Source organism: Chrysemys picta, chromosome 3, assembly GCF_011386835.1.
Source record: "Chrysemys picta bellii isolate R12L10 chromosome 3, ASM1138683v2, whole genome shotgun sequence".
In the NCBI taxonomy this organism is placed as follows: Eukaryota; Metazoa; Chordata; order Testudines; family Emydidae; genus Chrysemys; species Chrysemys picta.
In genome coordinates, this window is record NC_088793.1 from 181,133,752 (window position 1) to 181,159,981 (window position 26,230).

General features: G+C 43.4%; 1 protein-coding gene and 1 pseudogene across 48 annotated transcripts in view; both read left to right on the forward strand.

Moving 5' to 3' along the window:
• NRXN1 (neurexin 1) overlaps window positions 1-26,230 on the forward strand; it is a 1,213,652-nt gene that overhangs the window by 783,324 nt on the left and 404,098 nt on the right. The window lies entirely within an intron of this gene.
• On the forward strand, window positions 9,200-16,782 carry LOC101937210 (translocation protein SEC62-like; annotated as a pseudogene).

The window sequence follows — 26,230 nt, forward strand, 5'->3', positions numbered from 1 at the left end:
GTTGGTGCACTGAGTTGGCGCATATGCTTTCAGCTAGCTCTTTGCATAGAGGTGAATTTCACCCACTGTGATCATATAATCTCTGTTAAAGAAATGCACACATAACACATGGCTCATTAACATAGATGCAATTGACCAAATAAAAGTGTTGACCAGTACAGTGCTGCCAAAAAACGTTTCCAAATGTCTGTGTTAAAACAAAACTAAGCTGCGCACCCCAAAACACTGGCATTTGGTAGATATTTTCTTCCTTGATTCTACCTGTTCTCAAATATGGTACTGTAGTATCATCTATTGATACAAGGCCCTTCCAAGGAAGTATTATCCCTATTTTACAGTTGGAAACGGAGACACAGAGGATCAGATTCTTACTGGTGTTCCTTCTGGAATGGCTCAAAAGAGTAAGAAAGCTGCTGAATTCTCATCCTGCTGTGCCACTCTCCCACTTGGCCATGGTGTAGTAGTTATGTCCGGGGCATTGCCAGAACATGTTATATTCAGTGGTGTACGTTAGTGCAGACTCCAGGCTGCTCTAGCCTAAGCCATGGCTCAGGCTTGTGTAGATCTGCTCTGAGGATCAGGGAGCCATAACCAACTCCTTGACATCCCCTTCTCTAACAGCTGTATCAAACAGAAACTCAGCAGAGCAGAGAATATAGGCTGGAGAAGTTAAGGACTAGATTGTGTAACCCTTAAGTTTTTTAGCAATTACTCACACATGCAGTACCATTGACATGCGAGTAACTATTTATCAACATGAATGTTGCACAGTCTAACCCTAAGATCACAAAGAGAGTCTGTGACAGAGGCAGGAATTAAAGATCTCTTGAGTCCCATTTTATTGTTGTCATTTATTTGTATTGTGGTAGGGTTTAGGAGATCCAATCCTGGGCAAGCACTCTGTTTTCTAAGCACTGTACAAACACCATTCTCCCTCCCTGTCAGCATGTGAGTTGTGTGGTGGAATTAGCAGAATTGAACTGTGAGAAAGGATGATACGTATAGATAACTGGAGAACTGATCAAGCAGCAAGATCATATGCTTGGATAAAAAAAAAGTGCTTACATTAAAAAGAAGAGCTTTTCCTCCCAAGTTAGTTTGTACCTTTTCCCATATTATGCCTTCCCAATGGTTTGTATTGGTGTCCATCTGTATTATTTCTGAATAAGGGCATATATCTAGCTGTAAAAAGGATATAAAATACTACCCTTTGTGTATAGTAAATGAACAAAACAATTCTTCCTGGCCTTCACAAGTTAGACATACCCATCTTTCTACCAATGGCAAATCTTTGCAAACTCAAGTTTTCAAAAGGTCATAAAGACATGTCATTAGTGTCATAGTCTGCTTCTTGTCCTGCAATCTCAGGACACATTCTACACATTGTCTGATGTCTATTATTTGAGAGGTGCAATCATGATATATTGAACCTAGATTCAAATTGGTGGATCCACATCATGGTTCTGCCACCAGAGGGTTTTTCCTGGCACCGTTTGCCATTTTGCTGTTGTGTATATATTTAGTTGCTATGTGAGTTTGTGTCTCATAGTCAGTATAATTTGTATTTTCTCTTTTTTCCATGTGTAGATGTGAATGGAGTGAGGATTTCATGCAATGAAGTCACCTTGTTTGATATGGCTGCTTGCTTTGGGTCATTGGTTTTAGATGGGGATGGTATTGGGACTTTTCTTTTCTCTGGCTTTAGGATTGTTCACAATCTACTACGATGATGACACAGGTCATTATTTACCCAAAATACTGGGTATGGCCACATCATTTCTCTAAAACTCAGCCCTGTGGCTTGCAGTGACTTTTGCATGACTTGCATGTGAAGAGCACAAATTATTGTTGCTAAGGTCAGCCTTAAGTTTTGCTTGATCTTCAAACATCTGATTCCTGGCTCTGAGAGTTTGTTTCTTTTAATCTCCTCCTATTTAAGGATGTGTCTGCACTGTCCTCAGTTTAGCAGGACACTGTAGGCACAAAGTTAAAGATCCGTAACCCTCTTCAAACAGGACTTATATTAGTTAGAACTACAAAGCTTTAAATTCATGCCACCTGGAGGAGTTACAGCACAGCACTTTGGTTCACCCTGCTATTCACACACCCCATAGTCTGAACTATGGGGCACGGTAGATGTGTCCTAAGTAAAAGATGAGAAACAGGTAAATAGAACAGACAGACAGGAGAGCACAAGAAAACAGTCATCTTCTGCTGCTCACAGTGCCCTGAAGGGTGAATCTCAATAGTTGTGTAAAATTAGTAAACTATTATTGTCAAGCTAAAATCTTCTATTACACCACTCTGGAGTGGACAGATAGGTGCTGTGCTTCTGCCAGGGTGGGCAGAGAGTGGAGCTGGAGATTGTGACTTGAACTCAAGTGTTTCCCTTCAGGGTGCAATGGCGTTGAGGCCACTCCGATCCTTCCTATGGAAAAGACACCTCGCAGTCTGGGAGAGGATTCCTTCCCTCTACAGTGGCTGGGCACTGTTGAAAGGCTTTTGGGAGATAAGACTTAATCCAGTTACCATTGATTTCAGTTGTATTCTTGCTCTTGCTCAGACACTGAGCAATTAGGGAGCTTTACACTTGGCTAATGTAGAGCTTCTGTTTAGGAGATTTTCTAGTACAACTTTTTGAGGTATAGGGCCAAATTTTGCTGTCAGTTGAATTGGTGCAACGCCTGTGACTTTATCAGGGTAGCATAAATGTAACAGCAGAATTTGGGTTGAAGTTTTGGGGGGTTAAGTATTTTTAGAATGCTATTTTCGCACATATGGTATACATTTTTAAATGTATGTAATAAAAGCAAATAATAAACAAAAACAGTGTAGGACCGAACCCACAATTAAACAAAAGGGAACAAAGATCCATCCTCAACGCATGCCTGTAGGCTCAATTTATTACATCATATTCTTTCGTGTGTTTATCGGACCCCCCACATTTTATCAAATTCCAGAATTTTTTGATTAATGGTACAGACATTTTCCCCAGTGTGGCGCAATCCATCATGCCTCTAATCCAATTTTTAAGTAAAGGTATTCTTAGATCTCTTTATAATAGAGCTATTCTTCTTCTTGCTATAGTTACATTGCTTCTGCCTGTTTTCTCATGGAAAGAATTAAGATTTAGCAGTGATATATTCCCCAAGAAACACAGATGAAGGACAGCACCTCCCATTAACTTAGAAACACTTTCATTACCTCTTCATCAGAAACCATTAATTCTTGGGCAAGTACTTACCAATATATTAAAAAAAACCCTTTTTCTTAGATTTCAGCAGAGACATCCAACTAAATGTTCTGGATTTATTTTGCCTAATTGTCTTGGAGTTAAATATATGTGATGAAGGCACGGTAATTAAAATGTATTGGTGTATGTCTAATGTTTATAGATAGCTCTTTTAAAGGGGTCAATATATTGCCATGTTTTGTCATTCTGTCTTAATTCTAAATCAGATTCCCATTGTCTCTGTGTTCGTCTTTTACAGTCAATCAGCAACAGATATAACATCATTGAGCATTTACCTTTTTAATTATCTGTTCAGTTATATTAAATTCTGATGAGAGTAAAGCAGTTCCCAATTTCTCAGTGATCTCTGATTTTATTTGATGGTATCTTAAGAAATGGAAACCAAGTCTGTTGCAGATTTGGCTGTGAGGAACTTCTCAGATCCACACTCCTGCTGTGCATTGTCAAAGTTGTACTAATCACTAGTCTCTCGTCTGGTGCTAGATTTAAGAGTGTTGCTGATTCAAAGTGCTAGACTTTGGTCAGTAGATTAGTCTTAGTTCTGATCTGAATGTACACAGATTATCATACTACTGGACACTGGCTTTATGGCAGGGGTTCTCAAACTGGGGCTTGGGACCTGCCTTGGGGTCATGAAGTTATTAGATGGTGGGGGTTGCAAGCTGTCAGCCTCCACCCCAAACCCTGCTTTGACTCCAGCTTTTATAATGGTGTTAAATATATAAAAAACTCTTTTTTATTTATAAGGGGGGGTCATACTCAAAGGCTTGCTATGTGAAAAAGCGGTCACCAGTACAAAAGTTTGAGACCCACTGCTCTATGGCATGGTTATGTGGGTAGTATGATGGATCATCTTATTTTAAAAGCCAAACTAACCAGGTCCCTAAATAGGTACATACCTTATAGTAGTGCAGGTACTACCCATTAAATCTGGATCACTGGCATCTGAAATGTAGGTCCAGTACTAGAAAACACTACACCTTATAAGACAGAGTAATTGGTCTCTATTAAAAGAAAAACTGGAATTGTGGCTACAAGGCAAACTGTATCCCAACCAGGGGCAGTGCCAGCCTCTTCCCGGTGGCGGGGGGCTGAGGTAGGCCATGCCCCTCTCTGTGACCCTGCCCTTTGCTCCTCCTAAGTTCCAGTACTGCCTCCTCCTCCCCACCCCCTTCCTCGAAACCTCTCCCCGACTGGGGCTGTGGCTACTCTTCAGCTCCCCACAGTCCTTTGACTGCACACAGCCGGTAACAGCTGCCAAGGTGGGCAGACCTGGCTCTGGGGCTAGGGTTGCCAGGCATCCGGTTTTTGACTGGAACACCCCGTTGAAAAGGGACCCTGGCGGCTGTGGTTGGCACTGCTGCCTGGGCCATTAAAAGTCTGGTTGCAGGGGTCCGGGGCTAAGGCAGGCTCCTTGCCTGCCCTAGCTCCGTGTGGCTTCCAGAAGCAGCCGCCAGGTCCTGCAGCCCCTAGATGCATGGGCGGTACCTGGAGGCACGGCAAGGGGAGCGCATGCGGAGCCCTCCGCCCCCCTCTCCCAGGGGCCACAGCACTCCAGTTGAAGTCATTGGGAATTTTGCTTTCCTGGCAGAGGAAAGATGGTTACAACCTGATTTTGTAGTGTCTTGTGGACATGTCTTCTAGGAAGTTTGTAAACCTGATTTCCTTGATTGCCTTTCATTATGATGTTTCCACTGACAGATCTGTATGTAATGGAAGACCTCTTGAATGGATGTAACCCTTGCAGCTTTGGACATCATTGAGCAGTAGTTAACTAACCAAATGGGTGGTTGAATTGTTCCATAAAACATGGCTGTCATTTTCAAAACCTCTGAGACAGCAAGATCTTTATTTGTGCTGCACTAAGTTGAAACACCTTTCTCAGCCTGACCAATGTCCCCTTTTATCAATACATTAGAAGCAAGAGGAAGACCAAAGACAGGATAGTCCCACTGCTCAGTGAAGAGGGAGAAACAGTAACAGGAAACTTGGAAATGGCAGAGATGCTTAATGACTTCTTTGTTTCGGTCTTCACCGAGAAGTCTGAAGGAATGCCTAACATAGTGAATGCTAATGGGAAGAGGGTAGGTTTAGCAGATAAAATAAAAAAAGAACAAGTTAAAAATCACTTAGAAAAATTAGATGCCTGCAAGTCACCAGGGCCTGATGAAATGCATCCTAGAATACTCAAGGAGCTAATAGAGGAGGTATCTGAGCCTCTAGCTATTATCTTTGGAAAATCATGGGAGATGGGAGAGATTCCAGAAGACTGGAAAAGGGCAGATATAGTGCCCATCTATAAAAAGGGAAATAAAAGCAACCCAGGAAACTACAGACCAGTTAGTTTAACTTCTGTGCCAGGAAAGATAATGGAGCAAGTAATTAAGGAAATCATCTGCAAACACTTGGAAGGTGGTAAGGTGATAGGGAATAGCCAGCATGGATTTGTAAAGAACAAATCGTGTCAAACCAATCTGATAGCTTTCTTTGATAGGATAACGAGTCTTGTGGATAAGGGAGAAGCTGTGGATGTGATATACTTAGACGTTAGTAAGGCATTTGATACGGTCTCACATGATATTCTTATCGATAAACTAGGCAAATACAATTTAGATGGGGCTACTATAAGGTGGGTGCATAACTGGCTGGATAACCGTACTCAGAGAGTTGTTATTAATGGTTCCCAATCCTGCTGGAAAGGCATAACAAGTGGGGTTCCGCAGGGGTCTGTTTTGGACCAGCTCTATTCAATATCTTCATTAACGACTTAGATATTGGCATAGAAAGTACGCTTATTAAGTTTGCGGATGATACCAAACTGGGAGGGATTGCAACTGCTTTGGAGGACAGGCTCATAATTCAAAATGGTCCTGCCAAGCGGGCAGGGGACTGGACTCAACCTCTCGAGGTCCCTTCCAGTCCTAGAATCTATGAATCTACACTGGGACAAGATAGCTGTTTTGCATAAGCAATCGAAATCCCTGTTTGGAGCATGTAAGCATGTGGCGAATCCACAGCATTGCTTTTAAGATAACTTGGTGCATTTGCAGCTTATTTTATGCCAGATGTCCCGTTTTTAAAGGGACAGTCCCATTTTTTTAGACTTTTTCTTATATAGGCGCCTATTACCCCCCACTCCCTGTCCCGTTTTTTCACAGTTGTTATCTGGTCACCCTACCCCTGGATCACATGGAGGTATATAGACCCAGATTACCAGAAGTATTTAGATCCTAACTTCCATTAATTTCAAGACCATGGTGGATAAAAATTGTTCTCTGTAAGTGTCTCTTACATTTTAATATCTTGGAATATGTACTGTATGTTCTGCCTATTGAAAGATACACTCTCTGAAATTATCTCTAGCTATTTTATTTATTTAAAAGATGTGATCTTATAACCTGAGTATTTTTTAAAAGTTCCATTAAATTGAGAACTCTAGGTATAAATGTTAATTTAATTTTTAAAGTCTTTGTGTTCTGAATATAAAAGAAAAACAGCAGAATAGAAACCTTTCTAAAAGTCTGTATGGATTGCTACTCACTCAGGTCAAATTTTCTCTAGCATGAAGCTTTTCTTTCTCTAAATGAACAATAAGGGAACAAGTTACTTTTCTCTTTTTTTCTTAAAGAATTTTATAACTTATATTTCTGACATAAGTCATACGTCAATATTTTCCCCACCATTGTTTAATAAGAACAGCAAAACATTAGTGTGTAATTTAATATGTATTGTGGCAAATTGCCAATGCTGTTATGGTGGGCCCCACGCTTTTCCTTCGTGTGATGGGTCAGGGCATTGCCTCTTCCCCTATTCTTGGGCTTCCTGCCCTCTCCCACCCTGGGCAGGGTTTCTCTCAGTCCCCTGTGCCTGGGGAATGCTCTGCTCTGCTTGAGCAGGGTTTCCCTTTCCCTGGTACTCTGATCATCTGGTCAATAACAGTACTGCTCCAAAGTACAGTCAGCTCTCCTTTCCTCCTCCTCTCTGACTGAAATTTTTATTAAGTCTCTGGCAGGGCCTTAATTGGCTTCAGGTGCTCTAATTAACCTGTAGTAACCTCTCCTCAGTCCACAGAGAATAAGACTCTGATCATCCTGGGGCTTGTATACCTCCATCTATCACTCTCACATTGCCCTCTGGCCATGCTGTATCACATATCTCCTGCTTCCGACCCGCCCCCCGCTCAACACTACAGGGTTGGACTACTTGGGATGAGATGCAGTGCTGTTGTGACAAGCTGTCAGCATTGCCATGTTGGCTTCCGGCCCTATGCTATACCCGGAAATGAAAGTGTTGCATAGTCTAGTCACCTAAGTTTGCTCTAAGCTGCACAGCCATGCGGCAGGAGCTCAGGACTGCGGTCGAGAAAGATGACTTTCCCCCAGCACAGAATTGCTTCTGCGGGGAGAGGCACCCCTCCCTGTCGTCCCCAGCGCAGACCTGCTGTGGCGGGGAGAGGTGCCCCTCCCTGCCGGTCCCAGCGCAGACCTGCCCCGCTTGCTGCGGCCGGGTGAACGGAGCCCCTCCCTTGGCCCAGCCCAGCCCTGCCGGAGCTGACACAGCTGGGGAGAGGCGCCTCTCCCCGGGTCCCAAGCTGCTGCGGTGAGAGAGGGCTGGGGGGAGTCCTCTCTCCCCACCGCAGCCCCGGGGCAGCCTGCACCTCAAACCCCTCATCCCTGGCCCCACCCCAGAGCCTGCACCCTGTCACATCCCAACACTCTGCCCCAGCCCTGAGCCCCCTCTCATCCCTGATCCCACCCCAGAGCCTTCACCCCTAAGCGGAGCCCTCACCCCCTGCACCCAACCCTCTTCCCCAGCCCTGAGCCCCCTCCTGCACCCCGAACCCTTCATCCCTGGCCCCACCCCAGATCCCGCACCCCCAGCCAGAGCCCTCACACCCCTGCACCCCAACCCTCTGTCCCAACCCTGAGCCCCCTCCCACACTCTGAACCCTTTGGCCCGACCCCCACCACATGAATTTTGTTATGTGCACCAATATCACTTCTATATTGGTGCACATAACAAAATTCATTCCGCACATGGGTATAAAAAATTAGAGGGAACACTGCTAGTCACTCTCACATTCTTCTCCTTGTTTCTGTGAATCCACTTGAGTGGGCTGGGTCCGTCATGAGGGTGAACTGCCACCCCAGTAGGTAGTATCGGAAAGTCTCCATGGCCCATTTAACCGCCAGACACTCCTTTTCAATGACAGCATACTGTTGCTCCCTGGGGAGGAGTTTCTGGCTGACGTACAGGATCGGGTCCACCTCCTCCCCGTCCATCTGCAAAAGGACGGCCCTTAGCCCTATCTCTGTGGCAGCCGTCTGTAGGATGAATTCCTCTTGAAGTCTGGGGCTATGAGCACTGGATGAGTGCAAAGAGCTGTCCTTAAATCTGTGAATGCTTCTTCTGTTGCATCGGTTCACCTTACTATATCTGGGCCCCAAGATTTTATCAGGTCTGTCAACGGCCATGCCCTCGTGGCATAGTGAGGGATGAATCTGCGATAGTACCCCACTCTCCTAGAAATGCTCTGACTTGCTTTCTGCGGACCAATCGGGGCCAGCCCTGTATTGCCTCTACTTTCTTCCATTGGGGTTTCACCAGGCCCCTTCCTACTACATGCCTGAGGTATCTGGCCTTCCCTAGTCCTACCGTGCACTTGGGAGGGTTGGCAATGAGCACCGCTTCTACTTTTCCTAGGTGTGTCTCCCAGTCATGGATGATTACATTGTCTAAATAGGCGGCAACATACATAGTGTGCGGTCGTAATAATTTTTCCATTAGTTGTTGGAATGTTGCAGGGACCCCATGGAGTTCGAAAGGGAAGATGGTGTATTGAAGAGGCCATTGGGTGTAGAGAAGGTAATCTTCTCCTTGGCGTCCTCAGCCAGGGGGATTTGCCAGTAGCCTTTTGTCAGGTCCAGGGGTGGTCAAGTATCGGGCCTTGCCTAACTGATCAACTATCTCATCGATGCGTGGTATTAGGTAGGCATCAAATTGGGATATTTCGTTCAACTTTCGGAAGTTGTTATAAAACCTCAGGGTGCTGTCAGGCTTGGGGACTAGGAGGATACGGCTGGACCACTGGCTGTGGGATTCTTCAATAACCCCAAGTTCCAGCATCCTCCTCACTTCCATCCTAATTTCTTCCCTTTTTGCCTCTGGTACTTGGTACGGTTTAATCATTACCCTTGCTCTGGGACAGGTGAAAATATGGTGTTGGACTGTTGTTGTACAGCCTGGCTGAATGGTTCTTCTGGATCCTCTGGATCATCTCAATGACCTCTGTTCATTGTTCCAGAGTTAGTTCGGGGCATATCCTCACCTGCCCTTGTGGGCCATCTGTCTGGGGTGGAGCTCCCTGGGTGATCAGGCATGTCTCCTGGTTGTGCCAGGGTTTCAGTAATTTGACTTGGTAGATCTGTTCTAGCCTTCGGCGGTCTGCTCGCTTTACCTTATAGTTGGCTTCCTCTATCTCATATGGCCCATGCCAGCTGGCCAAGAGCTTGCTTTCTGCTGTCGGCACCAGCACCATCATCCATTCTCCTGGCTGAAATCTCTGTGCTTTCACCCAGCAGTTGTAATAGGTCAGCTGGGCCTCTTGTGCTTTCTGCAAATGCTCTTATACTATGGGGGTCACTCAGACATCTCATCTGTGCCACATGCTTAATGACTTTCTTCCCTGGGTTGGGCTGTTCTTCCCTATTCTCCTTGGTGATATCTAATATGCCACACGGGTGGCGTCCATACAGTAGCTCGAAGGGGGTGAATCCAGTAGATGCCTGAGGGACCTTCCATATCGCAAACATCAGGTATGGTAGAAGGGTATCCCAGTCTTTTCTGTGCTGGGCCACCACCTTCTGGATCATGCATTTTAGGGTTCGATTAAATTTCTTGACAGGCCCTCTGTTTGAGGATGGTAGACTGAGGTCCACAGAGCCTGGATGCAGAGCAGGGTACATAAGACCCTCATTAATTTCAACATGAAGAGAGTTCCATGGTTGTCAGGATCTCCTTAGGATTGCCCACTCTAGCAAAAACCTTGAGCAGTTCTTTTGCTATTGCCTTGGATGTGGGGCTTCTTAGGGGAATGGCTTCTGGGTACTGTGTGGCGTAGTAAAGGATGAGGAGTATGCTTCGGTGGCCCCATGCCAATTTTTCTCGCAGAACCACTAGGCCCATGGTTATCCTTTCAAAAGGGACTTCAATAACAGGCAAGGGCACCAACGGGGCCTGTAAATGAGGTAGGGGGTTGTGCAACTAGCATTCTGGGCAGGAGGCGCATAGTGCTAGACTTCTGCCCATACTTCTGGCCAGTAAAACCTCCTTTGGACTCTATCCAGGGTCTTATCTGCTCCTAGTTGTCCCCCAAATAAATGGCTGTGAGCTAGTTCTAACACTGCTTTTGTGTGCTTCCGTGGTACTAAGGGCTGCTCTACTTCTCCTCCCGCTCCCCTCGTCCCCCGCATTTGTGCTACCTGGTACAACAGATTGTGTTTGACCACATAATATGGCCCTGGACCTTTGGTTTTCCCCTTCATAGAATCATAGAATCATAGACTTTAAGATCAGAAGGGACCATTATGATCATCTAGTTTGACCTCCTACAAAACACAGGCCACAGAATCTCACCCACCCACTCCTGTATCAAACCTGTGTCTGAACCATTGAAGTCCTCAAATCATGGTTTAAAGACTTCAAGATGCAGAGAATCTTCCAGCAAATGACCCCACGCTGCAGAGGAAGGCAAACCCCCCCCAGGGCCTCTGCCAATCTGCCCTGGAGAAACATTCCTTCCCGATCCCAAATATGGCGATCAGCTAAACCCTGAGTATGTGGGCAAGACTCACCAGCCAGACACCCAGGAAAGAATTCTCTGTAGTAACTCAGATCCCACCCTATCTAACATCCCATCACAAGCCATTGGGCATATTTACTGCTAATAGTCAAAGACCAATTAATTGCCAAAATTAAGCTATCCCATTATACCATCCCCTCCATAAACTTATCAAGCTTAGTTTGAAGCCAGATATGTCTTTTGCCCCCACTACTTCCCTTGGAAGGCTGTTCCAGAACATCACTTCTCTGATGGTTAGAAACCTTCATCAAATTTCAAGTCTAAACTTCCTGATGGTCAGTTTATATCCATTTGTTCTTGTGTCCACATTGGCACTGAGCTTAAATAATTCCTCTCCCTCCCTGGTATTTATTCCTCTGATATATTTATAGAGGGCACTCATATCTCCTCTCAGCCTTCTTTTGGTTAGGCTAAACAAGCCAAGCTCTTTGAGTCTCCTTTCATAAAACAGGTTTTCCATTCCTCGGATCATCCTAGTAGCCCTTCTCTGTACCTGTTCCAGTTTGAATTCATCATTCTTAAACGTGGGAGACCAGAACTGCACACAGTATTCCAGATGAGATCTCACCAGTGCCTTGTATAACGGTACTAACACCTCCTTATCTCTACTGGAAATACCTCGCCTGATGCATCCCAAGACCGCATTAGCTTTTTTCACGGCCATATCACATTGGCGACTCGTAGTCATCCTGTGATCAACCAATACTCCGAGGTCCTTCTCCTCCTCTGTTACTTCCAACTGATGCGTCCCCAGCTTATAACAAAAATTCTTGTTATTAATCCCTAAATGCATTACCTTGCACTTTTCACGCCATTTACCTCCACTACCTCCTCCCTCATGGTCACATATCGCGGGTCGTAGGCTTTGTCCTGCCCTAAATTCTTGCGTGCAGAACCGATCTGGCCTAATTTTATGGCATTGGTTTTGACTCCAACCCCTGGGTTGCTCCTACTGATGCTGGGGACTGCCTCCTGGTCCTCACTGGTCTGAGTTGTCTTCTGGCCTCCCGGACAGGTTTGCTTACCAACCAGGGCAGCTTTCTGGTTTCCTGCCAAAATCCTGGTTTCTAGCCTTTTATCTGCACTCCTTTCCTACCTAGATTTCTGGGGCTTCCCAGGGGATGAAATAATTCTGGGGCAAGTCGGGTGAAAATCGGAGCGGGGCTATTCGTGGGGGCCTTGGGCTCAGCCCAGTGGTTGCTACCGGCTCAACCCAGTGGTTGCTACCCTCCCCTAGCTCTATTGGGAGGAATAGGTTCTCAAACCCTGGGAAGTTCCTACCGATTAAAACCAGGTAGGGAGTCTGGGAACCGCCCCTGCGGTCACCTTGGTAGTGTTCCTCTGTTTCTCAATCCACCCTGGGATCATGGGGTAGAAATGTACGGTGCCATGGACACATGTTACTCCTGGGTTTTTGGTCTGGGTCAGTTGGTCTTGCCACACTAACTTCCCCAAGACCAGCATGACAGCACTCCCAGAAACCACCAAAGCTATGGTCTCCATGCCATTCATTTTTACCAACCTCATGTACCTATGTGGGGTTGTTACGACCCTCACAAGGCTGGTTAGGCTACATCACTTCCCGTGATCCCCCAGATTGCATTTCATGGGCTCCTTCCTGTTGGGGCACTGGGTTGCTATGTGCTCCAATTCCCCACATTTGTAACACTGATACCTTACCTCAGTTGTCGTCCTCTGCCTTGGGCTATTTGCTCTGCTGCCCCAGTCCTCGCCCCCTAAGCCTCCAGGTCCCTTCAGGGCCTCAGGCTGCTCCTCCTTCCAGTTATGGTTCTCCTAGAGTTCTCCTGGTCCACCATGTGTCATCACCTTGGGTTTGGAACAGTTCACGGGCTGACAGCTGTCTCTCTACGAGGGTGACCAACTCATTATAGGTGGAAGGTTCATTCTGGCCAATCCACGCTCAGAGGCCCAATGGTAGCTGCCTCATATACTGGTCCAGCAGCATGAGCTCCATCATTTTCTCAGAGGTAAGGGCCTTGGGGCGCAGGCAGTTCTAGGTGAAGTGGATTAGGTCTAACAGTTGTGACCGTGGTGCCTTGTTCTCACTATACCACCACTCATGGAACCTCTAGGCTCCCAAAGCTGTTGTTACTTCAGATCTGGCCAGGATCTCTGTCTTCAGCTGGGGGTAGTCTGCTGCAGACTTCACAGCCATATTGTAGTAGGTCTTCTGGGCCTCCCGACACAGGAATGGGGCGAGGATACCAGACCACTGATCTCGGGGCCAGGCCTCCCGCAGGGCTGCCCTCTCGAAGGCCAGGAGGTACGCCTCCACATCATCCTCCTGCATCATTTTCTGCAGGCAGTTGCTGGCCTGTAGGGTCCATGTCCCATCGCAGCTGCGGCTCAGCTCCATAAGGGCCTTTGTGTGGTTAATCACTTCCTGCAGCATAGCCTGGTCCTGGGCAGCCTGGCTCATCAACAGACGATTGGTCTGCTGCTGCAGCCATACCGCCTCCTGTTGGGCTGCTGTAGCTTGCACCAGTGCCTTGACCATGTTGTCCATCTTGGGGATGGGATGGTTTTGGCTCACCCTGGATTAAGTCCATGGCATGGAATCCCACCGCTGACACCACGTGTGACAAATGGCTGATGCTATTATGGTGGGTCCTGCACTTTTCCTTCGTGTGATGGGTCAGGGCGCTGGCTCTTGCCCCTATTTTTGGGCTTCCTGCCCTCTCCCCCCCACCCCTTGGGTAGGGTTTCTCTCAGTCCTCTGCGCATGGGAGTCCCTCTGCTCTGCTTGAGCAGGGTTTCCCTTCCCCTGGTACACAGATCCCCTGGTCAATAACAGTACTGCTCCAAACCACAGTCAGATCTCCTTTTCTCCTCCAGTCTGACTGAAGCAGGATTTTTTTATTAGGTCTCTGGCAGGGTCTTAATTGGCTCCAGGTGCTCTAATTAACCTGTAATAACCTCTCCTCAGGCCACAGGGAATAAGGCTCTGATCATCCTGGGGCTTATATACCTCCCATCTATCACTCTCCTGTCACTGGCAGACCAGAAGGGGAAAACATGGCGGAGTGGAGGAGACATAGGAAGCAGATCCTGGAAGTTGGTGAGCCGTTCAAAGAGGAGAAAGCTGTGGCCAAATACCTACGTTTCATCTGTCCAACAAAATCTACCAACATGATGGGCCACAGAGTTCATTATTTTATTGCCTCAAAAGCTGTGGACTGCCTTTTGGATTCTAAATGGGCAAAAGCCAAGAAGGGAGAAGAAGCCTTATTTACATTTGAGAGTCTATAGTTGACTATTGCAACAGACTCAGTTCTTTCACTGAGCATCAAAAGTGATGAAAATGAAGTCCGATAAGGACACACAAAAAAAGAAAAAGAGAAAGAGAAAGGAAAGATTGAGAGTGGGAAAGAGGATGAGAAAAAGAGCAAGAAGGAAAGTGGCAAAGATGAAAAGACTAAGAAGGAGAAAGAGAAGGAAAAGAGAAAGGATGGTGAGAAAGAAGAGTGCAAGAAGGATGAAAGCTCAGGAACACCCAAGAAAAAGGAAACTAAGAGAAAATTTAAACTTGAGCCACATGAAGATCAAGGGTTTTTTTTGATGGAAATGAGGTGTATGTGTGGATCTATGACCAAGTTCATTTTAAAACATTTGCCATGGGACTTGTTCTTGTGATTGCGGTTATAGCTGCAACTCTCTTCCCGCTTTGGCCTGCAGAGATACAAGTAGGTGTTTCCCGCTGCATCCTCTTCCTTATTATTTGGCTGATAACTGGACGAAGGCATCACTTCTTTTTTTTGCCAAATCTGATAGCAGACGTGGGTTTCATTGACTCCTTCAGGCCCCTGTACACACACGAATACAGGGGACCAAAAGCAGACTCGAGGAAAGAGGATAAATCAGAGTCAAGAAAGCAGCCGAAGTCTGACAGTGAGGAGAAATCAGATAGTGAGAAAAAGGAAGATGAGGATGGAAAAGTCAAAGCAACAGGTAACTCAGGAGCAGAAGACTCTGGAGGAGAGCGGCATTTAGACACAGACAGTGATAGGCGTGAGCATGACTGATCCCAGCATAGTAGTGGAAATGGAAATGATTTTGAAATGATCACAAAAGAGGAACTTGAACAGCAAACAGATGAAGGAGATTGTGAGGAGGAGGAGGAGGAAGAAGAAGAAAGAACTAGGTGTTTACATGAAAAATCCTAACTCATTGTAGTTTTGAGACTGAATATGTCCAAAACAACTGGATTTTCTTCATTGGCTGATCACCAAAATGTAGTTACAGTAACATTCTTTCCATTTGTTTGCTGAAATACATGTTATCCAAACAGTTCTAACAAAAAACAAAACAAAAAATCACTCTCCTGTGGCCCACTGGCCCTGCTGTATCAGGGTCTGATGTAACACTACTTGGCAGTTACCTGTCTCATGTACTAGTTCATACATCTGAAACAAAATGATTACACTTTTATTTATTTATTTATTTGTCATTTACAAAAGTACTGGAAGAAGTAATAATTTTAAACTGTGTAGGTTATTAATGCAGGTTTTTGTTATCAGAACCTTTTCACTTGGAAAAATAATACTCCTCATGCAAGGTGCAGATGAGTGTTTGATACATAAACAAAAAGCAAATTAAAGCTTTTCAGGTTTGGTGCATATGCTGAGTTTGTGAAATGGCAAAGTAAACTAGTCGTTGCATTAGAGGTTAGAATCAATTATTTTCTTTGACACTTCTCCTGTTTTCTCCTGACAGCCACATTGCTTTACTGGTAATTTCAGTCCTTGCTGAGAGGACTTGCTTGATCTGAGGTTGTGTGAGATTCCTAAATCTGGTTGTGAGGCAACTGTTATTTTTGGCAAAATGTTTAAGCTCTCAGAATATTTCTCTGTTAAGCCAAGCTGGTCGCCTGCAATATTTGCTTTTCTTTCTGCACATTGGGATAGTTTGTTCCTGCGCCCTCAATAAGGCTTCTTTAAAATACAGCCAGCTCTCCTGGACTCTTTTCCCCCTCATATTAGCCTCCCAGGGATCCTGTCCATCAGTTCTGTGAGGGAGTCAAAGTCTGCTTTCCTGAAGTCCAGGGTCTGTATTCTGCTGCTCTCCTTTCTTCTTTTTGTGAGGATCCTGAACTCAACCATCTCATGGTCACTGCTGCCCAGGTTGCCACCCATTTCTACTTCCCCTTCCAATTCAAAAGACTATCCACCAGCCCCAGCCTAGGGTGGAGATACAATGTGAATGATACAGTATATCACTGCTTTTGTATGGAAATACTACAGAGGTTGGCCAATGCGTCTTTAATGTTAAAACAGCCAAAGTGAAGATTCAGTGGTTCAGATTCTGATCTCCGCTATCTGCAGTAGAGTTATTCTATATTTACACTGAATATAACTGAGACTAGAATCTGTCCTGTAGGGCCAAATGCTGTCCTTGTCTCATGCAGATGTTTACAATTGATATCAGATTCCACTGAATTGCATATGTGTATCTAGGAGTAGAATCTGACCCAAAGAGAGAGACTCCTGGTGTGGGGTGTGGTGGACTGGGATGTGGGATACCGCTAGAGCTGGTCATTGATGGTTTTGGTGAAATGTTTTTCAATGAAAAATGCTGATTTATCAAAGTCAAAACTGTTTGTAGGAAAGGGTCAGTTTTGACAAATTTGCCATTTTGAAAAATTGGTTAAAAACAGTTTAGAAATTGTAAAAATGTCCAATTTTGACATTTTTGAAACAAAAGTTCCTTTTTTCAGGTTGAAATGTTTTTTATTTTGAAATTTAAGTTAATTTATAGTTTAAAAAAGTTTAAAAAATAAAGTAGGTTGAAACAGAAATGAAATGATGTGAAATTATCAAAACAAAACATTTCAATTGACTAATCTGAAATGTTTTTCAGATTTTCAGTTTGCAAAATATTTTGAGATTTCAACTTTTCATCCCAGTTTGGGACAGAAAAAAAAATTCAGAAACTCAAATTCTCATATGATGGGGAAACCATTTCCCTCTCAGCTATACTCCTGAATTCTAGTCCTGGCTTTAGTGCATTCCCTCTGGAACCTTGTGCAAGCCACTTAACCTGCTTGCCTTGGAATTGCCATCTGTCAAATGGGAATACCCGTCTTGGTACTTCATAGAGTTATTGAGAGGATTTAGTAATGCTTTGCAAAGTGCTTTGAGAATGAAATGCATTGTACAGGTGTTATGTATTATTTGTTTTGGGATTTACATTTGCATTGTTCTGAGGTCTGGGGCTTGCAAAATTCAGTCCTGGGCTAGTATCAAAATACTGTTAGAGGGATTTGTGAGATCTTCAAGGTCCAGAACCATATGAGAAATGACTGTCTTAAATTTTGTAAGTCAAAAAGTCCCAGCTTTCCAACAGCATAAGGCTTTTGTTTCTAGCCATAGCAAGTTGCAGGAGATAGCTAAAATATGAGCTAAAATATAAACCTTAATGGTGTTTGATATCTGGTCTTTTTAGGAAAGATGTCTACATTATGGCATGATTGCAGTAGTCTCTCTGTGCATGAAACTCTCATTGATTTCAATGAGTATTTCATATATAAAATAGGCTTGGGGCCCATATTTTATAGGGCTGAATCAATGTGTGGGAATCATATAATTACATTGGGAATACACTATACTTATGGCAAATAATATAATGGTGGAAAGGGAAGGGGGAGGCCAAGAATTGCTATTGCTCATGAGCTACTTCTATTTGTGGTACAGTTGCCTTGCTCTCTGGTTGTCAAAGGTCCTGTCTTCCTCTCTGCTCCTTCAGGTGATTAAGGTATTGAGATGGCATAGGAATCTTTGTCACTTTTTTCTAACTGTGTTAACTATCCAGTTCTGTTGTCATAGATGTTTAACACTATTCCTTAGATATTCACTCTGTTAAAGGAAATCTTGTCTGGATTTGGATTTGACCAAAGATAACTGCAAGTGATGTCTTTGTAGGTTTTAGTATCTTGTTTCTATGTAGTAGTCCAGAAAAGTGATCTGTCCACAGGAGATAAGGATAGAATACTTTTTTTGAGTTTCTATAATCATGATTAATATAAGCCATATATTTTCTACATCATAGTAATGGATTCAACATTGCAATTTGCTCTGTCAGGACTTCCAGCTATTTGGGATAAGTTATATATGTTTCTGTTCCTGTTATGATCTATATAAGGCTGTTTTGTTCTAACCTAGATTATAATTCTTGATGGATTTCCTTGTAACATTGCTAAGATGTGGTAAGAATCTTTGCATTACACAAAGACTAATGCTTTGAGTGTGCTTCTTCCTACTGATGCCAAGTATCAGGGAGTAGCCGTGTTAGACCGTATCCACAAAAACAACAAGGAGTCCTGTGGCACCTTAAAGACTAACATATTTATTTGGGCATAAGCTTTCATGGGTAAAAACCCCATTTCTTCAGATGCATGGAGTGAAAATTACAGATGCAGGCATTATTATACTGACACATGAAGAGAAGGGAGTTACCTCACAAGTGGAGAACCAGTGTTGGCAGGCCCATTGGCCTTGAATGTGCATTGGCCAAACTGGACAGTCTCTACATAAAAGAATAAATGGACACAAATTGGGCATCAGGAATGGTAACATACAAAAGCCAGTAAGAGAACACTTCAATCTTCCTAGACATTCTATAACAGATTTTGAAGTAGCCATACTTGAACAAAAAAACTTCAGAAACAGACTTCAAAGAGAAACTGCAGAATTAAAATTCTTTTGCAAATTTAACACCATTAATTTGGGCTTGAATAGGGACTGGGAGTGGCTGGCTCACTACAAAAGCAACTTTGCCTCTCCTGGAATTGACACCTCCTCATCAATTATTGGGAGTGAACTATATCCACCCTGATTGAATGGGCCCTGTCAACACTGGTTCTCCACTTGTGAGGTAACTCACTTCTCTTCATGTGTAAGTATAATAATGCCTGCACCTGTAATTTTCACTCCATGCATCTGAAGAAGTGGGGTTTTTACCCACGATAGCTTATGCCGAAGTAAATCTGTTAGTCTTTAAGGTGCCACCAGACTCCTTGTTGTCTTCCTACTGTATATATCTATGTGCCAAGTCTTGTTCTATGAGTTACAAATACCATGAATTTCTGTGATACTCTCCCTCTCCCTTCCCTGCCCCCCCATCATGGTTTTTGTCACAGAAGTCATGACCATGAAAAACATACAGTCTTAATAACGACTGAATACTGGTGTAAGCATGCATAAAGCAACCTTCATCTTCTTAGGCTACATGAATGCCAGGAACAAAAGCCTCATGATGAAAAGAAAACTGGCATGATAATGGATGGTAAAAGTTCATATTCAATACTTGGTGCCCATTTCTTCTCCAATTAGAGAGCAATTTGCTGTGATATTCAGTGCTTTACTAAAAAAATATGCAGATGCTCTTGAAATCTCTCTGTTTTTAAGGTATTCTTTGTTCATATAAATAAGAATATCTATAGTATGTATGTATATATATTTCAGGGTAGCAGCCGTGTTAGTCTGTATCCTCAAAAAGAACAGGAGTACTTGTGGCACCTTAGAGACTAACAAATTTATTAGAGCATAAGCTTTCGTGGGCTACAACCCACTTCTTCGGATGCTCTAATAAATTTGTTAGTCTCTAAGGTGCCACAAGTACTCCTGTTCTTTTTGTATATATATTGTGTGTTTGTTAATGTATATTGGATAGGAACAGAAAAATTGCTTTTGCAACATGCAAAGATAAGAAAATGAATATACATGATTATTTTATTCCAAACACATCCTAAAACTGGGTCTTTCATCAAATATGATTAAAGTTACAGTCACAGTCCAATCTCAGTGACACTTTGATAAATCCAGAGTATTTCCATTAACTTTGCTGGAGTTATTCTGGATTTTCCTGACTTTACATGAGATCTGAATATAGTCCCCATATTGTTTTATAATTGGATTTTTTTCTCAGTTTCCAGAAAATCTTTGTAGCTGGCATATGAAACTTTTACTATATGAAAAACAAACTCTATGAATGAAGTGGATACATGCAATGTGTACAGTTAGGTTGTAGAGAAATCACTGTTACCTGAGCTAAATGTTCCCCTTTGAATAAATAAACAGTTTATATATTCTGTCTATCTATAATAAAATACTTTATGACCATTTATTTGGGATTGTAACTTTGAATGGCTATTGGTTACTTTTTATTTGCAAACTGAAAAGACAATCCTCTTAAGGAATTAGAAAACTAAGTGCAAAAGTCATGTTAGCAGGATTGGTCTAGCTAATTCATTGCCTGTCAGGACAGTCTTAACTTTTTAGTACAGTAGTTTTTCTCACTTTACCGTTGATGGAACTGAGATGAGCCTATGATTGACAAAGCCATGTCTTGACTATTTAATTAATCATTTTCTTCTTAGTGCGTAATAATCAAAGTGTTCATTATTTTTAAGAGTGGAGATTCTGAACATTTCTCTTTTACTTTGATCCTCTCTTAAACTTGTAATTGAAAGTAGCTAAAGCTAAAAATAGCTTTTTCTATACTTCAGAAGTTGAAGAATCTACAGAGATTAATTAGTTTCTGATGGGGCTGGGAGGATGAAGTTGGAGGGGGTGATACCTCACTTAGACCTAAAGCCCAAAGTAAGCAATTGAGGGAGAGTATGGGTGTGATGTGGAGGAAACCCAGTCCAGCCTTCTCTTTCACAAAGAATGAAGAGAATTTGTTTGCAGGCAGGCAGAGAGAAATGAGGGTTATTGAAGGTACATAAAAAGACGTCTGGTCTCTCCTCTCTCCCTCCACTTCTTCACTTTGCAAGCCCTGGATTTAATGTGACCATCCTAGACTTTACTGTGTGGGCTAAGCCACCAAAGAGTCCCACTGCACTTGTGGAGCAGGAGAAGCTTTGTGACAAAAACAGGTGATAATAATTTACAGGAAAATAAATTAGGTGGGTAGGCAGAAACCTTATCAATTGCATGCGTCCTTTCTCACTGACAGTCTTCTCTTCACTACAGTCTGATGCAAAGCGGTCCCTTTCTCCACAAGTCCTTAAGGCTAAGTGAGTCTCTTTTGTCTCAGGCCAGCCCTTGTATGCTAGCATGTTGCACAGTACTGAGATTATTTCTGATTATGCAGTCATTCACTTAACTCTGTCTCCAGGATTAATAACTTTAACTAGCTCAGGTTTGCTCATGAAGGATTAATGGATTAGTCTGTGTTACCGTGCCTCAGTGGGTCACAACTGAGAATACCAGATTAAGGACAAACTGCTCAGAAATGGGGCAGACTCACCCCAAACTGGTGGTTAATCTTCCATAAGATATACCAAACCAGCAACAAAAGGAAACTTCTTTCTCACCACACTGGCAAACAAGAAGTAAGAAATGCAGTCTCTTTAGGTATTCCAGTCCTGGATTCAACACCCAGACACTCGACTTAATGATGAGTGGTTATTTAAAACCACTTTCCTCAACCAAAGTGTGATCCCAAAAGACCAGCCACATACCCAGTTCAAATTTAAACATTTTATTAAAGCTAGTGGCAGGGCTGCCCAGAGGATTCAGGGGGCCTGCGGCAAAGCAATTTCAGGGGCCCCTTCCATAAAAAAAGCTGCAATACTATAGAATACTATATTCTCGTGGGGGCCCCTGTGGGACCTGGGGCAAATTGCCCCACTTGCCTCCCCCCTCAACCCCCCGGGCGGCCCTGGCTAGTGTTAAAATTATATAATACACATGTTAAGGAAAGAGTGTCTGTACATCTGGGTATAGTGCTTAGATTATCCACAAATACAGAGTTTGGTTTAAAAGTCATAAGATACATGTAGTACATAATCTGCAATAACCCAAATTTAGATAAATAAATTTAACAATACAGTTTTGATATTAGCATCCAAGTATTTGGGTACATTACTCATGAAAAGTTATACAGAGAGTTAGTTGGTTGTGGAAAGCAAATATATCAATGAGTGAAGATTGTCCCTCAGTAATATTTAATTCAGATCTTACCCAATAATCACGCTGTTGCCAATCCTTTAGTGTCTAATATCTAAAGGTTTATTTATAAGAGGGGAAAAAAAGAGATGAGAGTTAAAATTGGTTAAAGGAATCAAATACATACGATAATTGCAAAAATCTTTTATCAGGCTTGAAGCTGTGATGGAATAAACTGATGGCTCATAATGTGTCTGGTTGCTTCCAAAAGATTGGAAGGTCCTCAGTCCATTGGTTAGAATTCTCCCATTAGTATAAGTCCATACTCCAGAGATCAGAGCAGGAAAGAGGAGAAATGAGATGCTTTCAGGGCCTTTTACAGCTCTGCCATGTAGGGTTACCAACTTTCTGATTGCAGAAAACTGAACGTCCTGTCCCTGACCTGAGGCCCTGTACCTGCCCTGCCCCTTCTCTGAGGCCCTATCTCCCACTCACTCCATCCCCCCTCCCTCCATCGCTTGCTCTCACTCACTCACTCACTCACTCACTCACTCACTCACTCACTCACTCACTCATTTTCACTGGGCTGGAGCAGGGGGGTTGGGTGCAGGAGGGGGTGAGGGCTCTGGCTGAGGGTGCGGGCTCTGGGGTGGGGCCAGAAATGGGGTTCAGGGTGTGGGAGGGGGCTCTGAGCTGCGGCAGGGGGTTGGGGTTCCTACCTAGAGGCTGCAGGGACATGCTGGCAAATTCTGGGAGCCGCACGGAGCCAGGGCAGGCAGGGAGCCTGCCTTAGCCCCACTGCGCTGCCGACTGGACTTTAAATGGCCCGGCCAGCATCGTCTCTTTTAAACCGAGCATTCCAGTTTGAAACTTTATGCCTTGCAACCCTACTGCCATGTGGAGGGTCTGCTTTTAGTGCCGATAGTGGGAAAGTACAAGCACAAGATGGAGTCCGGTGTCACATGAGCTGGCCACATGCCCTTCAATGAGTCATAGCAGGAGCCATTACCCATATTCTGGCTAAAATGTCCACAGGAACGTCCATCAGGTGGGGATAAGCTTCTTCCATGGTGGCCCATTGTGTTTGCTGACAGGCCATCAACTTGAATGGTCCATTCACAATGTGCTGGCTAGATTGGATGTAAACTAGCTTGTGGGTGTTACGCAGGAGCAAACATTTGAAATACAGGTATAAAGTCAATATTCATAACTTCAGACATAGCAATGATACATGCGTACAAATAGTATAATTATATTCAGCAACTCATAACTTTTGCATTGACACCTTACATGTCATACTTTGTACAAGATTTGTTGCAATTATATAACAGTAGTGGCAATAATTATCTACTTGGTCATATTTTAATCATATAACATCAGAGTCCGTCTTTACTAACATCTTGCTTGCAGTACTGTTGTAGCCTTGTTGGTCCCAGGATATTAGAGAGACAAACTCGATGAGATAATATCTGAGGAAGACCTAAAGATGAGCTCTGTGTAGCTTGAAAGCTTGTCTCTTTCACCAACAGAAGTTGGTCCAATAAATGATATTTCCTCACCCACTTTGTCTCTTTTATTAACATATGGAGACAGTGGGATATATAATGCATACATTTGAAAAATAACTGTTCATAACCAGGTCCTTTCCAGACATTTCTCTCGCATGCATCAGCAGTTTATGACTGCTGTTTACTTTATAAATGTCCTTTTTGAAGATCAAGATGCAGAGCATAAAAATCCAAATACAGTTATGTACAGACTAACATAAGGAACCCTCTGCAATCTTGTAATATTTTGTCTTGCTCATTTTTGTTTCAAGAGTTTTTATAGGAAGACTGGGCCTATCATGCAGAATATATGTTGGGCAAACATCAAAATTATGATGATTCATATATTGCAACTGTAACATAATAAAGAGAGAAACATATACAGTCTGAAGTAATATAATTTGAAATAAACTGAGACAGGACAGGAACCGACAGTTGCATTACATTATTCAATGAAGGAGAATCTAAAACACTGCTGCAGGCAAATGGATGTATGGTGCATTTAATATATTGGAAAAATGATATATAATGTACTATTAAGGGAGGGTATATAATGTATTCTGCAGGAAAAAACTTCCCTTAATCCACCCATTTTAGACAGAACCATAGTGGGATACATAGTTGTGCTGAAGAGAATTACGAAATGGCCTCTGTTTACAAAAGGAGAGAAATCTATAAACCAGCTATTTCATGAAAGGGGCTACATGGTTACAAAACTCAGTTCCCAAAGTAGTAACTCAAGGGTCAAATCAATCTTGAGCACAATAAAAGAACTGAGGTTTTCTCTGTATTATGTCAATATCTTCCAGAGCACCCGAAAACAGGATCATTACGTTTGAGAAGTGTTTGAGCTATCCATAGATTGAGTCTGTATTATTTAAAAAAGAATGTTCAGTCAACAGAAGTTTTAATGTTTCACTGTTTACCGTAGACACTTTTTTTATCATGACGATCTGTTGTATACACCCAGAATAAGACAAATGTCTGCCCACACCTAAGATCTAATTAGTTTTTCAAACTGCTAAACAGTATTTCTTCAGGCCTCCCCAATGTTTTATAATAACTGGAACTAAACCTAATTAAGAAAGTGTCTTTCTTTGGAAAAGAAAAGAGAAGTAAAGTCTGATGGAGTCACTCACAATTCAACTTAAAGCAATATGTCTCGCTTGTTGAAATTGGAAAAAGTCTCCTTGAGGTATGCTAAATGTCTCTTGCAGGTGCTAGAAAGATCTCAAGTGGTTAACAAATAAAGCCATAAAGAATTTTCACACATTTACAAAACCAGTTGGTAAACGGGGGGAAAAGCCTTGGCTCATAACATAGGTGACTAAATGCTTCAGGAGAGGCATCTCTCCTAAAGCTTCCAATTTAAATACCAACCTATTAAAGTATTCTGTAAGAATAGTGGTGAGACCTCCAACAAGAGAATTAAAGAATACTTATACCCTGAAAACTAGCGGCAGAATGTTTGCCCATTAGTTGTCCGGGGCCACACAGTTGTATAAAGAGTTGATTTCATTTTTGTGTATCAGGTGGAATATCAGGGCCATTTCTGGCATATATGATGTAGCTCCTTTGAAACCAATGCTGAAACCAGCTAAGATCTGACCCTCATTATTTCAAGCGTGCATGTTTGTGTGGCGAGATGGAGTTAACAATTTTAGTAGAAACACATATATACACACTGTTGTTTTGGTTCAAAAGGAAAACACTTAAGCAGTGTGTACAAAGAGTAGTAGGTTGTAGTTGATCACTACTGAGGTTCAGAGGTGGATTAGAGGTTTGTGGGGCTCTGGGCCAGAGCAAGTGGGGGCACCTGCCCACTGCTTCCACCTGCAGTCCCCTTGCCCCCTCCTGGTGCTCCTGCTGGGGAGCAGGGACGGGGCACGGGGGCTTCCCCCACTCCCGGGCAGAAGCGCTGAGGAGAGGGTGGGAGAGGATGGTGGATCAGAGCAAACTCCTGCACCCCGACCCCGCTCCCTGGCAGGAGCACGGGGCAGAGCGGGGCAGGTGCCATTTTTCCGGGAGGCCTCCAATTGGCCGGGGCCCCTGGGCGTGGGCCATGTAGCTAATCTGCCACTGCTGAGGTATGCAAGAAGATTTTGATTCCCCATAAAGTACGTTTTGACTCTTCATCTGAGGCATAACCCAAAGCCTACTGAAGTCAATGTAAAGACTCTTTGGATCAGGGCACAAATTAGAGTTTTTGTGAACTTATTGTATTGGAAGCCAAAAACCTCAGCTAAAGTATCCCCTGAAATTTGGCTGTTCACTTTTCTCTCTTTTTTTCCTCTCAATTTTTCATTCATTTATCTTTCTGCTCTTTGGATGTTTTTCTTTTCACCTAATGCCTTTGTTTTTTGCTGCTAGTCAGTCTACCCTTGTCCCCACGTCACCTTGGTTTTTTTATACTCCTTCCCACCCGCCTTTGTGTCACTCTTCATTCCCATGTTAGGGAGCCTCCTTTTGTCTCCGATTCATCCCCAAAGCCTGTGCAACAGAGAAAACCTCCCTTTTGACTCTGTGGATACTGCTCCATTGCCCGGGGTATAGGGAGGTCTTTAGAGAGCACCCTTTGTCAAATCTTCCCCCCAGTGGTTGAAGACACAAGGAATGAAATACCAAGTGTGTCCCAGAACTTCAAGAAGCTGTCACAAAG